This window comes from Nilaparvata lugens, chromosome 4 (assembly GCF_014356525.2).
Source record: "Nilaparvata lugens isolate BPH chromosome 4, ASM1435652v1, whole genome shotgun sequence".
In the NCBI taxonomy this organism is placed as follows: Eukaryota; Metazoa; Arthropoda; class Insecta; order Hemiptera; family Delphacidae; genus Nilaparvata; species Nilaparvata lugens.
Window position 1 is genome coordinate 70,523,284 of NC_052507.1, and position 15,999 is coordinate 70,539,282.

A 15,999-nucleotide genomic window follows, 5' to 3' on the forward strand; every position below is an offset into this window, starting at 1 on the left:
ATACAGTAGGCTAGTCGTAGATATATAGACGTATGTCTAGATAGCATAATCTCCGTTTCCGACTGTTTTCATTTACTGATGAAATTTAACAATAAAAATAATTTCAAAAAGTATATGAGCGTTAATTTGGTCTTGGTGTAGGTCAAAAGTTTGTTATTTTGAGATTGCAGTTCCTAACCAAAATTGTATATTTGATCTACTCTGTTTTTGAAGATTGACATTTATTTATGAACAAAACTTTTATGGAACTTTTCATGTCGAATCAATCGATTCCACTCCTACAATTATAATTTCCACCGTTTCCTGTTCATGTTATGTTTGTGTTAATGAACAGAACTGATGTACTTTCAATATTCTATGGGACAATCAATAGATTTCTCGTTTTTAAACATCTTTACAGACTAGATCGTGAAATTGGGCGGAACGAGTCCAACTAACAAACGCCCTGAAAAACTCGGCCGAAGTGCAGCTGATGAGAGCGAGTTGTTGTCTAGTAACTAAGAACCGAGGAGAACATAGAAAATAGAGGATGTTCTCTCATTTTTGCAACGTCATAAACAAACGTCGATGCTAGGAATCGCGCCGCGTCGCGTCCAATTAGGCCAGCCATTCAATCGGGATCTGTTTTAATTGGAACAGAGTTCTGTTGTTTGCCGAAACGGAATCGCTTCCAAAGGAAAACCTTTTCAGCGTTCTGATGACGTCCAACTTGAAACGCGCATCGTTATCGGCGATTTACCAGCGACAAAACAGCGCCATAATTCAATAGACGCGATGATAACGGCGCGACTATCGGAATCGCTTTGGATCGGCTATCGACATCGTGTTAGATCGACTATCGAAATGAACGAATTCTATCATCAAGGATCTGGCAACAATTTGATTTTCGGATTGAACTACCCACGTGTTGATGGCCTTCAGCCTCCTAATCCCATCAAGTTATTTGTATATAAGTTCAATGTTCAATGAGTTTTGATTATACGTCTAGTACATTGTGATAATCTAGTTGACAACCAAACTGACATATTAAATTGAGATCATGTAGTTATAATTCGAATTGAGTGTAGGAGTAACAAGCCTTTCGGAATGTGTAGCTATAGAACGATAAACGATAGAACGATTTATAGTTTGAACTAGCTTACCCGGCGAACTTCGTACCGCCAAAAATCCAATTTCTATCATGTCACACAATCATTAAATTTGTCCGACAATCAATACTTCATTTTCATCTCAATACGGACTTCCTATGTGCTTAGTCATGCAGCATTTATTATTCCGAAAGCATATTATTCTTCTCAATCAATTGGTAGTAATATCTATCAGTAAAGTATTGGATCAGAAAAAAATAGATAGGTTAAATTAGTGTTTATAAGATGAATTTAATGTTTTCATAGTTTTTGATTGCCAATAGATGGTCGAGGAGATATGCGATGTACGATGAATTACACAAAATTCCATATTCTTTCCATCTTCCATTATACTATGAATATAAGGTAAGCTAAATTTGAAAAAAAATGTAAATTAGTATGTCATCCTTCAGTAATTATTAATGAATGCAATATGAGCAACTCTCTTTCATGAGGTGTATAATTTTTCCCAACATTTCCCAGTTTCTCAATGATAGGGGAGTTATAATTTATTATTTGTATAAACGGTCTTCTAAGGAACCATTATCTACAGCTGGTACCAATCAACTACACTAACTTCAACTCCAAACTTCCGTTTTAATACCAGTACACAATATCATAGGATGACGTGTTTATTATACAGCTGGTAGCTTTAGATGCTAAATCATATTATCACAATGATGATCTTGTATCATTATCATCTTTCTGTTCTTCGGTAGCCGCTCGGCCGAAAATTTCGAAAACATAGGTATGTGAAATGGATTAATAAATAATTATTACTAGCCTCCCTATTGAAATTTCTGGAACCATCCCCAATATTCACACAACATATTCCCAAAGTTTCATGCTGTTCTTTTGAGTAGTTTCGTGTCTATAGGGAACAAACAAACGAATAAACAAACATACAAACAAACAAAGAGACATTTATTTTGATATACATATATATATCCATCTGAATTATGAAAATGAAGCACAACAATGGTGCATGGCGATGGAGTCTAGGCTTTCAAGAGTCAAATGCTTTTTATGTTTTGAAATCAATTGAATTTGAAATTATTTATAGCCTGTCCTATCAAAGACAATATCGAGGTTGATCCATTGAATTTTTTCAGAATTGAATAAATATATCAGGTCCTCTCAATTCATATTAAAATATTGTGAACATAAAATTTAGCACCGAAAACTACAGAAAGTTCTATTTCATTGTTGACAGATATGTCATGATCGCTACATGAATGACATAGTTTCGTTTGTCAAGCACAAACAATAGTAATAGATGGAAATAAATTAGAAGCTGCATTTGTTCAAATGCTAATTGATGAATTATTATTATTAAACGAAATTCCAAAGGGGTTAAATACTGTGAATCACCCTGAAGACTTTTGGTACTGCAAATATTGACAACAGGTTAAATAGCTAGATGGAAATTCTACTTTTGCAGTAGCAGAAGTCTTCGGGGTGATTTACAGCATTTAATTGGAATTTCGTTTGATAATGATAGCAATACAATAGTAATACCTCAAGCCCTTTACACACACACACACCACACACACACACACACACACACACACACACACACACACACACACACACACACACATACACATACACATCGATTTTTGTTCGTACGATATTTTGCCGTCCTTATGAATTCTATCAGATTAAGGAGCTTGACAAACATCATCTGTTTAATCTAATAGAGTTTGTAAGGACGGCAAAATACCGTACGAACAAAAATCGATGTGTGTGTAGCTAGCCTCACTTCTCTATGGTGAATGATAATCTTCTTCAAAAAATGCATCACAATGCAAAATTCAGTTATTTATTGATATTCTTGGAAGGACGGATCAACATAAAAGATGTGCGAATTGTAAACAAACATTTATCTCTCTAAAATTTCCAACTAAAACTAGTTTCCATTGTATTAATGAGCTGTGTTGCAATCCTATTGAATCAAGCTTTATTTCAAGTATTGAGTGGGCCTTCTACAAGGTTTAACACCGTCTTATCACAGCATTAACTTCGTTAACACCTCGTAAATCCGTTCAAACTTTTTCGCGTCGACTAATGAACGGATCGAATTCCGAAAACAGATTTAGGCCGGGAATGTTGTTGGGGGGGTTAGAGGCTCTAATTAAAGTTGGGCCACTCTTGTCGAGTCTAAAACCAGTATTAGGCTTGCAACATGGGGCCTCTCACGCGGCGCTGAGGTCTGTTTCGCCACTGTAACAACTCGTGAGAAAGGCCACATAAAAAGTAGATGCGATTCAGAAATGTTGGACCAGGGATGTCTGATTCTCTCTCCTCTCCATCTCTCTCTTTCTTCCTTTCTCTCTAAACAACCCTACTGTCAGGATAGATAGCCCCTGACCGTATATACATAGTAAAGAGTATATATAGTTATACATTACATAGGTGGTAAGCCCCTCAACTCAGATGCATGGTCTCTTTCTCCCAACACAAACAAAAACTGAACCCTCTGTTTGAGAATTTACAATTTAAACAGCTAGCCACTACGCTACTGCTGCAAGATGTAGTTGAATGAATCTGGCGGGTGAATCAGAGTATAGACTTCAGTGGAGAGGAAATCAGGGAATGGGCATTTCAAGTGTCTATTTACACTCTACATTTTCCTGGTATATTATCTTCTTCTTCTTTAGGTGCCGTCTCCGTTTCGAAGGTTGGCAATCATCAAGGCGATTTTTACTTTTGAGACCGCAGATCGAAATAGGTCATTATTGCTGCATCCAAACCAATCCCGAAGGTTCTTCAGCCATGAGTTTCGTCTCCTTCCTACGGATCTCCTTCCTTGGACTTTCCCCTGCATAATAACTTGAAGCAATTGATATTTTTCTCCTCTCATAACATGTCCCATGTATAGCAGTTTTCTTCTCTTAATTGTCATGATTACTTCTTTTTCCTTGCGTATGCGTCTCATCACTTCTACATTGGTCACTCTCTCCACCCATGAAATCCGTAGTATTCTTCGATACATCCATAGCTCAAATGCCTCCAATCTCCTCACATCAATCTCCTTCAGCGTCCAGGCTTCCATGCCATAGTACAAAACAGATAACACATAGCACCTCATCATTCTTATCTTCAAATCAAGGTTTAGATCTCGGCAACAGAAAAGCTTCTTCATTCTTGTAAATACACTTCTGGCCTGTTCGACTCTGATTCGTATTTCTTGGGTACTGTCATTGTTTGCATTGAGGGTTGTTCCTAGGTATTTATATTCTCTTACTCTCTCAATAGGTTGGTTTTCTACATATACCATAGGATTGTCTTGCGTTGCTTTTGTGATTAGCATGTACTTTGTTTTGTTTATGTTCAGTGACAGCCCATATTCTTTACTTACTGCGACAATTCTATCAAGTAGTGTCTGTAGTTCTTCATGTGTTCCAGCTAAAATAACTGTATCGTCAGCATATCGCAGATTATTTATTGCCGTACCATTGATTTTAATGCCTATGTCTTGATCACCAAGTGCTTTATCTACTATATCTTCAGAGTAGAGATTGAAGAGGATTGGTGACAGTATACATCCTTGACGAACCCCTCTCTGTATTTCAATTTCTTCCGATGTTACATTCTCTACTCGTACTGCTGCTTTTTGACTATAGTAGAGGTTGGAAATAATTCTTATGTCTCTGTGGTCTATTCTCCTCTTTATTAGGGTTTCCATGAGTTGGTCATGCCTAACTCTATCAAAAGCTTTGTGGTAGTCTATGAAGCATACGTGTAGGTCTTGATTCATATCCAGACATCTTTGTGATAAGACATTGAGTGCAAACAGAGCTTCCCTTGTTCCTAGTCCTTTACGGAATCCAAACTGCGTATTGCTGATGCATTCATCCAATTTCTTGTATATTCTATTATGGATAACCTTCAACATGATTTTTAATATGTGACACATAAGGCTTATGGTTCGGTAGTCATTGCAATGCTTGGCACTCTTCTTTTTTGGAAGGGCTACAAAAGTTGATAACAACCATTCTTTTGGTATCCTTCCTGTCCTATATACTTCGTTCATTAGTTCTAACAGGATATGAATCTGATCCTCCTCTATCAATTTAAGGATTTCTACTGGCAGTTGGTCGGGACCTGATGCCTTTCTGGGTTTCATTGTGTTAATTGCATATACCACTTCATCTTTAATTATGTCAGGGCCCAACTCTCCTTCCATATTTTCAAGATCAATTTGTTTTCTCTCGTCTTTGAAGAGTTGTGCAACGTAGCTTTTCCATATTTCTAGCTTTTGTTCTATTTCTGCCACTATTTTCCCCTTGTTATCATATAATACATTGAGTTGCTTCTGTTTACCAGTACCAGTGAGTTCCTTAACTTTTTTGTGTATGTTGAAACTATCGTGCTTTGCTTGTAACTCCTCAATTTCCTCACACTTTTGTTTGTAATACTCTTCCTTTGCTTCTCTAATCTTTGCACGGAGTATTCGTTGTGTGTCTTTATACTGAATACATATATGTGACTAAATCATTCATCATGAAGGATAATCACAGTACAGATTATCATCTATCCTGTGTTGTCTTATGTATTTTCATGTATCATGCTTAATGCAGAAAATAATGATAGACTAGCCCAAGCTAAGCTTAGTTTCCTTCTTTTAGACTATGACATCTTCTACTGTATTAATTATGACATCTCATTGTAATAATTGTATTGTTCAATTAATTATAATAATAATTAATTTATAACAAATAAAACTCAGAGATTCTGTGATTGACACATCAAACGCTCAATAAGCTTTCAAATTATGCAAGTTTTGGGATTACGAATCAAACAACAAAGCTCACAGGAACAATGAAGGGTAATACGGTATATGACAGTGTATAAAGGTACCTACATAGGTGGATGAAGTGTATAGAGCACTCACTTGGAGCGAAATTAGTGTTCTTATGTTTCAGTTGACAATTGTCAGCATTGATTGAATGAGAAGCATGAATGTTATACACAAGGAATGCTGACAGTTTGGAGAGGATTTCACCATAGTTGATAAATGAGTTTCATAGTTTCAAGCAAATCCACAATAGCCGCAGGCTTTTGACTGTTGCTACTGATTGCATACAATGGAATCACCTTTGAACCACTTTTGATATGTTTACCTCCTTACTACCCTAAACAGAACTGTGGGGTAAAAAATTGTCTCCCCAACATTTCCCTCTATACCCTTTTTTGAGCATTCATTGCCTGGACTATAATTGATAACTAAAAACAATCGATTGAAAAGATCAGTTTTTATTCCAGTAATCAATTTTCTCACCCTAGAAACACAGTAGTAAGTACTGTGGAATATTCAATTGGGAATTTGATACTCAAGTGCTCCATTTTCCATTTTACATTATTTTGTTAATTATAAGAGTATACAACAAAAAATACATTCATCACGTACAATTTTCGATCAATGAACTTGAGAATATGGTTAACTCTAAACTGAATACATATATGTGACTAAATCATTCATCATGAAGGATAATCACAGTACAGATTATCATCTATCCTGTGTTTGTCTTATGTATTTTCATGTAACATGCTTAATGCAGAAAATAATGATAGACTAGCCCAAGCTGAGCTTAGTTTCCTTCTTTTAGACTATGACATCTTCTACTGTATTAATTATGACATCTCATTGTAATAATTGTATTGTTCAATTAATTATAATAATAATTAATTTATAACAAATAAAACTCAGAGATTCTGTGATTGACACATCAAACGCTCAATAAGCTTTCAAATTATGCAAGTTTTGGGATTACGAATCAAACAACAAAGCTCACAGGAACAATGAAGGGTAATACGGTATATGACAGTGTATAAAGGTACTCACATAGGTGGATGAAGTGTATAGAGCACTCACTTGGAGCGAAATTAGTGTTCTTATGTTTCAGTTGACAATTGTCAGCATTGATTGAATGAGAAGCATGAATGTTATACACAAGGAATGCTGACAGTTTGGAGAGGATTTCACCATAGTTGATAAATGAGTTTCATAGTTTCAAGCAAATCCACAATAGCCGCAGGCTTTTGACTGTTGCTACTGATTGCATACAATGGAATCAAGTGCCTTATAAACGGGAGTTACTTAGCTCGACTGTGCTCGATCGTACTCGACTATTCTCCATCATGCTCGACTTTGCTCGAACATATTCGACTATGCTTGCTTATATTTGGGGCCTCGAAGATACTCGACTATGCTCGATCATAATCGACTTCGCTCGAACATATTCGACAATCTTTGCTTATATTTGGGGCCTGGAAGATACTCGACTATGCTCGATCATAATCGACTTTGCTCGAACATATTCGACAATGCTTGCTCATATTTTGGGCCTGGAAGATACTCGACTATGCTCGATTGTATTCGGCAATTCTTGACTACTCGTAACCTGCTAACATGGCAATCAATCCAATCTAGAATAGAATACAATACTTTAAAAATACTTTATCCATCAGATGTAAGAAATACATTAGAACAGTATCAATAAATTACAATATAAATAACATTAGAACAGTGTCAATAAATTACAATATAAATAACTAGGCTAGCCTAGTATCGTATATAGACAAAAAAGTCTAATCAAAAATCAATGTTGAACTCTTGAAAAGAATACAGCAATAATTTGACCAAATATTCCTTTAAATTATTTGTAAACATTCTTGGATCCTCTAATATTTGGAGACTGCTTGATAACTTTACAAAACACCTCTTACCTCTATATAGTTTTATATAGTATATAGATCTAGTATATACTATATATATAAAACTATATAGTATATAGTTTTTTCGTAAAAAGATCTAATCTGTGCCTCTCTTTATACGACCAAACCTTGTATTATAACCGTGAGTGTTATTTCTCAAGTTTGTGTCACTAAATTTTGAAAAAAAAAATTATAATTTTTTATAAAATGTATTATAATCATTGAAAAATACTATAACATCATATATTGTCCATATATTGTGAAAAATTCCTAGGTCTGAGAAAGCTAATTTTACAGAATCAGTTCTATTGAGGCTTAGCATGATTCTTATTCTTGTCTCGCATGTGTCTCGCAGGATGTAGGAGTCTACTACCACATCTTGTAGTTCTATCACTGGAGATACTTCTAGAGCTACACAAAGTAGCGAGTAGCTCTACTACTTTGTAGCTTGCAGCGCGATGCTTCTTGTACTGTCGCTTGCTGTTCAACAATCATAAACCTCAGCGATACAACAGAACGGAACTAAATTAGGCGGGCATTGTTTGCCAAGTTTGACACAGACGTAGATAGGATTCGGCAATGGAACTGAGTCGGAGTCGACTCAGAGAGCCTGACTCCCCGTGATTGAAGCTCTTGGTATTAATAACCATGGTGATGACACTACTTGATTGTTATAGAACAGTTCCAAATTGGAAATAGTATTCCAGTTTGAATCCGGTTATACAGATCTTGAGTTTGTTATGCTTCTGAGAATAAATTTGGTGGGATAAATGAACTAAAATTGAATATTAAGAACTGGAAGGCAACCTGTGCTGTGCAAGTGTCTTATTGAAAACTTGAAGTACTGATATCTTTGAGATGTCAAAATAGGTCTATAATCATCCTCGGTAAATTAGAAATCTAGAAAAGAATACAGCAATAATTTGACCAAATATTCCTTTAAATTATTTGTAAACATTCTTGGATCCTCTAATATTTGGAGACTGCTTGATAACTTTACAAAACACCTCTTACCTCTATATAGTTTTATATAGTATATAGATCTAGTATATACTATATATATAAAACTATATAGTATATAGTTTTTTCGTAAAAAGATCTAATCTGTGCCTCTCTTTATACGACCAAACCTTGTATTATAACCGTGAGTGTTATTTCTCAAGTTTGTGTCACTAAATTTTGAAAAAAAAAATTATAATTTTTTATAAAATGTATTATAATCATTGAAAAATACTATAACATCATATATTGTCCATATATTGTGAAAAATTCCTAGGTCTGAGAAAGCTAATTTTACAGAATCAGTTCTATTGAGGCTTAGCATGATTCTTATTCTTGTCTCGCATGTGTCTCGCAGGATGTAGGAGTCTACTACCACATCTTGTAGTTCTATCACTGGAGATACTTCTAGAGCTACACAAAGTAGCGAGTAGCTCTACTACTTTGTAGCTTGCAGCGCGATGCTTCTTGTACTGTCGCTTGCTGTTCAACAATCATAAACCTCAGCGATACAACAGAACGGAACTAAATTAGGCGGGCATTGTTTGCCAAGTTTGACACAGACGTAGATAGGATTCGGCAATGGAACTGAGTCGGAGTCGACTCAGAGAGCCTGACTCCCCGTGATTGAAGCTCTTGGTATTAATAACCATGGTGATGACACTACTTGATTGTTATAGAACAGTTCCAAATTGGAAATAGTATTCCAGTTTGAATCCGGTTATACAGATCTTGAGTTTGTTATGCTTCTGAGAATAAATTTGGTGGGATAAATGAACTAAAATTGAATATTAAGAACTGGAAGGCAACCTCTGCTGTGCAAGTGTCTTATTGAAAACTTGAAGTACTGATATCTTTGAGATGTCAAAATAGGTCTATAATCATCCTCGGTAAATTAGAAATCTAGAAATTTCAAGTTAATCAGTCCAGTACATTAGACTTGATGATGCGTCATTCGTGTATATCCTTTACCGTACGTGTGTAAGCCAAATCTTTTCTTACTAATATTGAATAGATATGTATAGATGTACGCCTTTCTTATGCAGAGGTGTCAAAGGAGAGTACTGTACTGTAGTTTCAGGTAACATTAAACGTCCTGTTTAACCAGAGAGTGGGGCTTACCTTTCGACAACAATATACTGTTAAAAACCTCAAGATAAAACCTTAATAATTTACGAATTTTAACTCATATATAGAACTTTGAACTTTAACTTTCCTCAGTAAGATCATAACCTATTTTTTTCGGACATATTTTATTATTTATCAAAATTTGGGAACAGAATAGTTTTGGGCTATGCCTGTTGTTCTATCCCGATCATATTTATATGATTTGTAATTATATCAACAAATAAATAAATAAATCTGATAAATCTAGATTTTGATAGGTGCTTTATTTGAATACATAACGAAATCTGAAAACATGACACTGAATACATACAACTTAACAATTATTGTATACAACCATGGAGAAAATATAGCATAATGCTACCCCACCATACAAGTCAAATCAAATTTACAGTCACCAATCACTACTGCAAGTTGATTACAACAGTAAAGTATTCGAATGTAAAATTCATTTTGTGTGTTTTTTCATGTATTTGTCCATGTATGGCAAGTATTTATTCCATGTTCCTGAACCAATTAACTCATTACCTTTTCATTCAGCAAATCAGCATTACAAATTCATCAGCAAGAACAATATGACACAGTAGAATCCAGAGTATTTGACGTACCAACAACGTGGTTGTTTGAGCTTATATCGGATCTAGTTTGACCAATATTGACTATCTATTTTCATTATTCAGACCAAATAATGGTCGATTGATCTTTTCATTTCCAAGTAGCCACACAATCTCATAAAGCCTGTAGTTGCTCGGAAGAATCTTGCGAAATACTTCACCAACACCGAATACAACCGTTTGTCAGGCAAATGCTCGTATCATAAATATCATAAATAGCCTTGCATTTGTCATGAATAATTCAAGTATCTCTCATCCAGAATTTGCATTCTCTATATTACTTTTCTCATATCTGTAACTTCCTTTACAAATAACGGTCATCAATTTTTTTGTAGTTCATGAGGTTTGTTCGTAATGATTTATAATACATGAAAACATATATTATGAATACGAGGATTACATCCATAATACGTTTATCTGATTCTGGAAAGAAACATTGTTCAAGATTTCGAAGAGAAAAAGTTTATCAGTGTTACTCAGTGAAGTATTGCACTGTATTTTATGTTAGAAGCCTCGCGCTGATGTTGAACATGTATGATGAACATGTGTATAATATGCCATGTCATGCATGTTTATCATTGATTATCTACCATTAGTTGCCAGCCTTATGTTCCTCAACCAAGAATTGTACCTCATGGTATTTATTCGTTTAATTTTAATTAGAAATTATAGTTTTCATTTCGTGAAATTTAATCTACTGTCCTAATAATTAAAAGTGTTAATTTCACTCTCTGTCACCAAAATTGTCACCTGGATGATTCAAGAATATAACTCCACAGATACCATACCGTAAGTGTAGCGAAACATTTCCACCACTCTTGGCCTACCAATTTATTTTCGGTCGCACTAAGAGCTCGGGAATAATTAATCGCCTCTTTTTCAGGTCGTCACCATTCATGACGGCATCGACGATTTATATAAGAAGATCACACCGGCTTTTAACAAAGAGCGGGAGCCTATCGTTATTACAATTATTTCAGTGGGCCACAACACACACACACACACATCAGTTCTCTGAAATGGTTTGCAATATCCGCATTTAATTAATGTAACTAATTGAAATCAATCCTCTTTGTAGGCTCAATTCTAGAGCTCATTTCGTTGCCAGCTAATCGGATTATGTTTTGGAGCCGTGGCGAAAAGAGCAGAAAATTGGGGAAAGAGATAGAAATAGATGGAGGAAGAGATGGAGACAGTCAGCACTCGAAGTGATGATCGCCCAAAGAGCTTAGAGAAGCGAGTACTATAGAGAGGCCTCGAAGTCGATAACTGAATTAGGTTGTGGTCGACAAGAAACCAAGTGGGAACTGAAATGCTAGCGTGTAAGTTCTTGAAGCGCGAGATTAAGTTCCGGAGTAGGATTTGCTATACAGACAATTGGTGAGTTTTCCGGAGTGGTTGGTTCTATAAGGGTACTTGATCTCGACCTTGATTTATACATTCTCACAATCAACAATAAATATATTTGATGGTTGAGACACATTTCATTAGCTTGGAGATCAAGCTACGAAGTACAATTTCATGTGGAAATTGCAGTTTTCCAGAGTGGCTACATACTAGAAAGGAATACTAGATCTTGGTTGATTACACAAAGGGTGCCAAGATCTTTTCAGATCCTTTAGTATGTAGATCTAGAATCTTGGACAAGATCCTTTCTAGTATGTAGTCACTCAGGAAGACTGCAATTTCCCCATAAAATTGCCAAAATCTAGTATTCCTTTCTAGTATGTAAAATTGTATACTTCATAGCTTGTTGGAGATCAAGCTATGAAGTATACAATTTTACATACTAGAAAGGAATACTAGATTTTGGCACCCTTTGTATAATCATGCTTGTTATCATTTACAATGTGAAATATCACTTATTCGTATGGAGAAAAACGTCTCTATAGTTTGGAGATTGAGTTCCAAAGCGGATTTGCTTTGATGTCTGAGTCAGAGCTCTTTGGTATGAAGACTTAGCTTGAATAGTTTTGGCAACCTTTCTGGCAAGTCCCATCCCCTGAATCATTCACAATTAGAATTACAAAGAGAGAAATTATTTTTTCAAGTTTGGCGATAGATTTGCTGATTCCGAAGTACGTTCTGCTATACAGGATATAATGCATTTGGACTTGTGGTTAAGTGGTTGGTGACTTGGATAGTGATTCAAATTTCAATTTCAATTTATTTCTTTTAACACATACATACAAGTTCAATACAGAGATTAACAAAAAGAATACACATTAAAACAAAATAAAAAGAGGTGTAAAAAAGGATGGAAGATTGAAGGGTTTTTCCAAGTGTTGATATCCATGTACTAGGAAAACCTTTGTATAACTCTGTTAACTCTAACTATAACCTCTGTTATACTACTAGATTTGGACGAACTTTGCTCGCTTTGATCTGTTTATTTTCATAATAATTCGAAATTGAAAGGAAGATTCACTTTCCAAAGTTAGAAATTGAATTCACTCAATACAATTCAGTTACAACATGACGATTCACATCAACGATCAACTTACTCCAGACAGTCACAGAATATAAAGCGGACACGAAAATTTAGGATATTTCAATATATTTCTGGAGCTCTATATACTTCACCATGTATGGGACAGTAATTAAAAACACTACTCACATGGGCTACTTTTGAACAAATTAATAAAAACAATATAAAAATCTTGTTGTACCCTTTATTTTTTAAAAAACTTTGAAATAGAAGAAATCAACTTGAAAATGACCCAAGTTGTTGAACTTTTTTAAAGTTTTTTTTTCTAAAGGGTAGTACGGGACAGTAATTATACAGTAAAAGTAAATTCGTATGGCTTTTGTTGGTGGGGAGTCCCTTGCGGGAAGATCCCACCGCCTGAATATATAATTTAAGCCGTCAAATGGGCCTTACAACTGTCATACTTCAGCCGGGACCGACAATTTAACGTGCCCATCCGATAACACGGGAGTGATCTGACCCTAGACACTAGCATGAACATGAATTTCAATTTCCTATTACTGAATGAATTTATTGTAGAGTAATCAATGATTTGAGACATGATTAGCATCAAAAAGATAATAAAGAAAAAATAATGAAGTTAATTGTATAACAACTGTATATCATTGATGATATCTTCATTTGAAGTGATAGTGAGGCATCGGTAGAAAGATTAGCCTGGATCATGATTCCATAGAAGATTGTTGAATCATTTGATAAGATCTTTGAATCACACAGAGGCCATCCTAATGTTCTGCCAAGAGTTTTCGGGTATCAGTCTACTGGGACATCATCAGTCGATTTCCCATTCTTCCTCCTTTTCTTTCCCTTCCTCCTCTTCTTCCTGTCTTTCATCTCCCTTTAAGCCTTTTTATTTCGTTCCATTCCCATCACAACTGTTGGCCTTATCTGCCAAACACATTTTCACGGTTCTTCAGCTCGTTTTGCTGATTCTTGCCGTTTCCATTCCCTATCTTTGGGACTGATCTTCTCTCCTTCTTCACTCTTCCAGACAATTCTATCGAGGATCTTTATCTGCCACAGTACGCATCATCAAATCTTCGTTATCCTTGACCGATATACTATACAGCAACTTACTTCCTATCCGCTCAGAACAAACCTGTCTGTTAATGATCTTACTGATGATCGCTTTTCTCTATATCATAATCAATCGGAAAGCTTCTTAATCCTTTCAAAACAACAATAAATCAGTGTGGAATGTGGATTGACAATAAACTGATGAAAAGTAGTTTAGACTGTGAAAAAGAATGCCACTGAACAAGACCCAATATAATTTAGACAGATAAAGATTTCAACAACCTTCAAGGTAATAGGAGAAGATTCAGTCACCTCCATGGAATGAGTTATCCATGGAGGTGACATTTCCTCATTGTTGATTCCAGAGAAACATTACCCTTGAAGTATGTTGAAGAGTAAACATACAACTTTGATTGTTAAAACTACATAATCTTATTGAATTATAAGTCACCTTCATGGAAATTTAGTAACCTCCACGGAATGAGTTATCCATGGAGGTGACATTCCCTAATTGTTGATTCCAGAGAACAACAAAATTTTATTGAATTATAAGTCACCTTCATGGAGATCTAGTGACCTCCACGGAATGAGTTATCCATGGAGGTGACATTCCCTAATTGATGATTCCAGAGAACTGCATGATTCTATTGAATTCTAAGTCACCTCCATGGAGATTTAGTGACCTCCACGGAATGAGTTATCCATGGAGTTGACATCCATGGAGGTGACATTTCCTCATTGTTGATTCCAGAGAAACATGACCCTTGAAGTATGTTAATAATTAAACATACAATTATGATTATTATAAATTTGTTGAAACTACTGTGATGGTTATACCAGTCTCCTGTCGGTGACGGCACTTATCCGAGGGTTAACTCCTGTTTTGGGAAGTACCCTTGTCACACGAAATAGGAAAAAATGTCTAGAGTATACTAGATTATTTTCCTGACAATTAATCAAAGGATTAATTGTACTATATTTCCTCAGGATGAAGTAACTCGATGATGGGTTACTATTGACCTCTGAAATGAAATGATATTAGCAAATAAATAAGCTATAAGCAAGATCGAACACAGGGTCACTAAGGAACAACATGTGATGACAAGTTGCATTTATTTAAATTTACTAAATCATATAAGAATATTGTTTGTTCAATAATTAATAAATGAATTTGATAATGAATGGTTAAGCCCATAAACAATACAATTCGAATTTCAAAGAGTTTTTTCAAACTTATAAATTTATTAAGGATGAGCATGTAGTGCTTTCACCCAAGGGTTGCCCGACTCAAGTTTGGACAGTGTAACGTCAGAATTTTTACAAACGATATACCAGTTTGTCTATGAAAAATTGAGTCAAAGAGATTTTGAAATAATAATATTATAAATCACTCACATTTATATGGGCCCATAATATACGCGCACTCACTCATGAAGATTTGTTCACTGCATGGCTGGCATCTTTCGTCAGGCTGCATGGCATCATATTAGGCTTCATTATTTGGCTCGAGATTTTAATAATTGATAACTCCTTTTTAACTGAGACTGGGCAATCAAATAAAATTCTAACGTTACGGGAACTCTACATTAATTGAATTTAGCACTCTTACATAAATTTAACAATGAAACGTTTAAAACGACAAAAAATAACAAATAGGAGTTACAAACGACTCTCCATTAGTGTGCTCAGTTGATCTCTCCTTTCTTCCTTCTTCTCCGAAATTGAGAAGCTAGGTTTGGGAAAGAAAAGGTCACATGACCAGTTAATGACCAATCACTGGTCAGAAAAACAAATCTACCAAAAGGATGGCTACAAATGAAGAAAATGAGATCAGGTGTGCCATATAGAATAAATAATAATTTTACAAATAAAAACGAGAAAACAAGCGAAACAAATATAGGGGAACAAT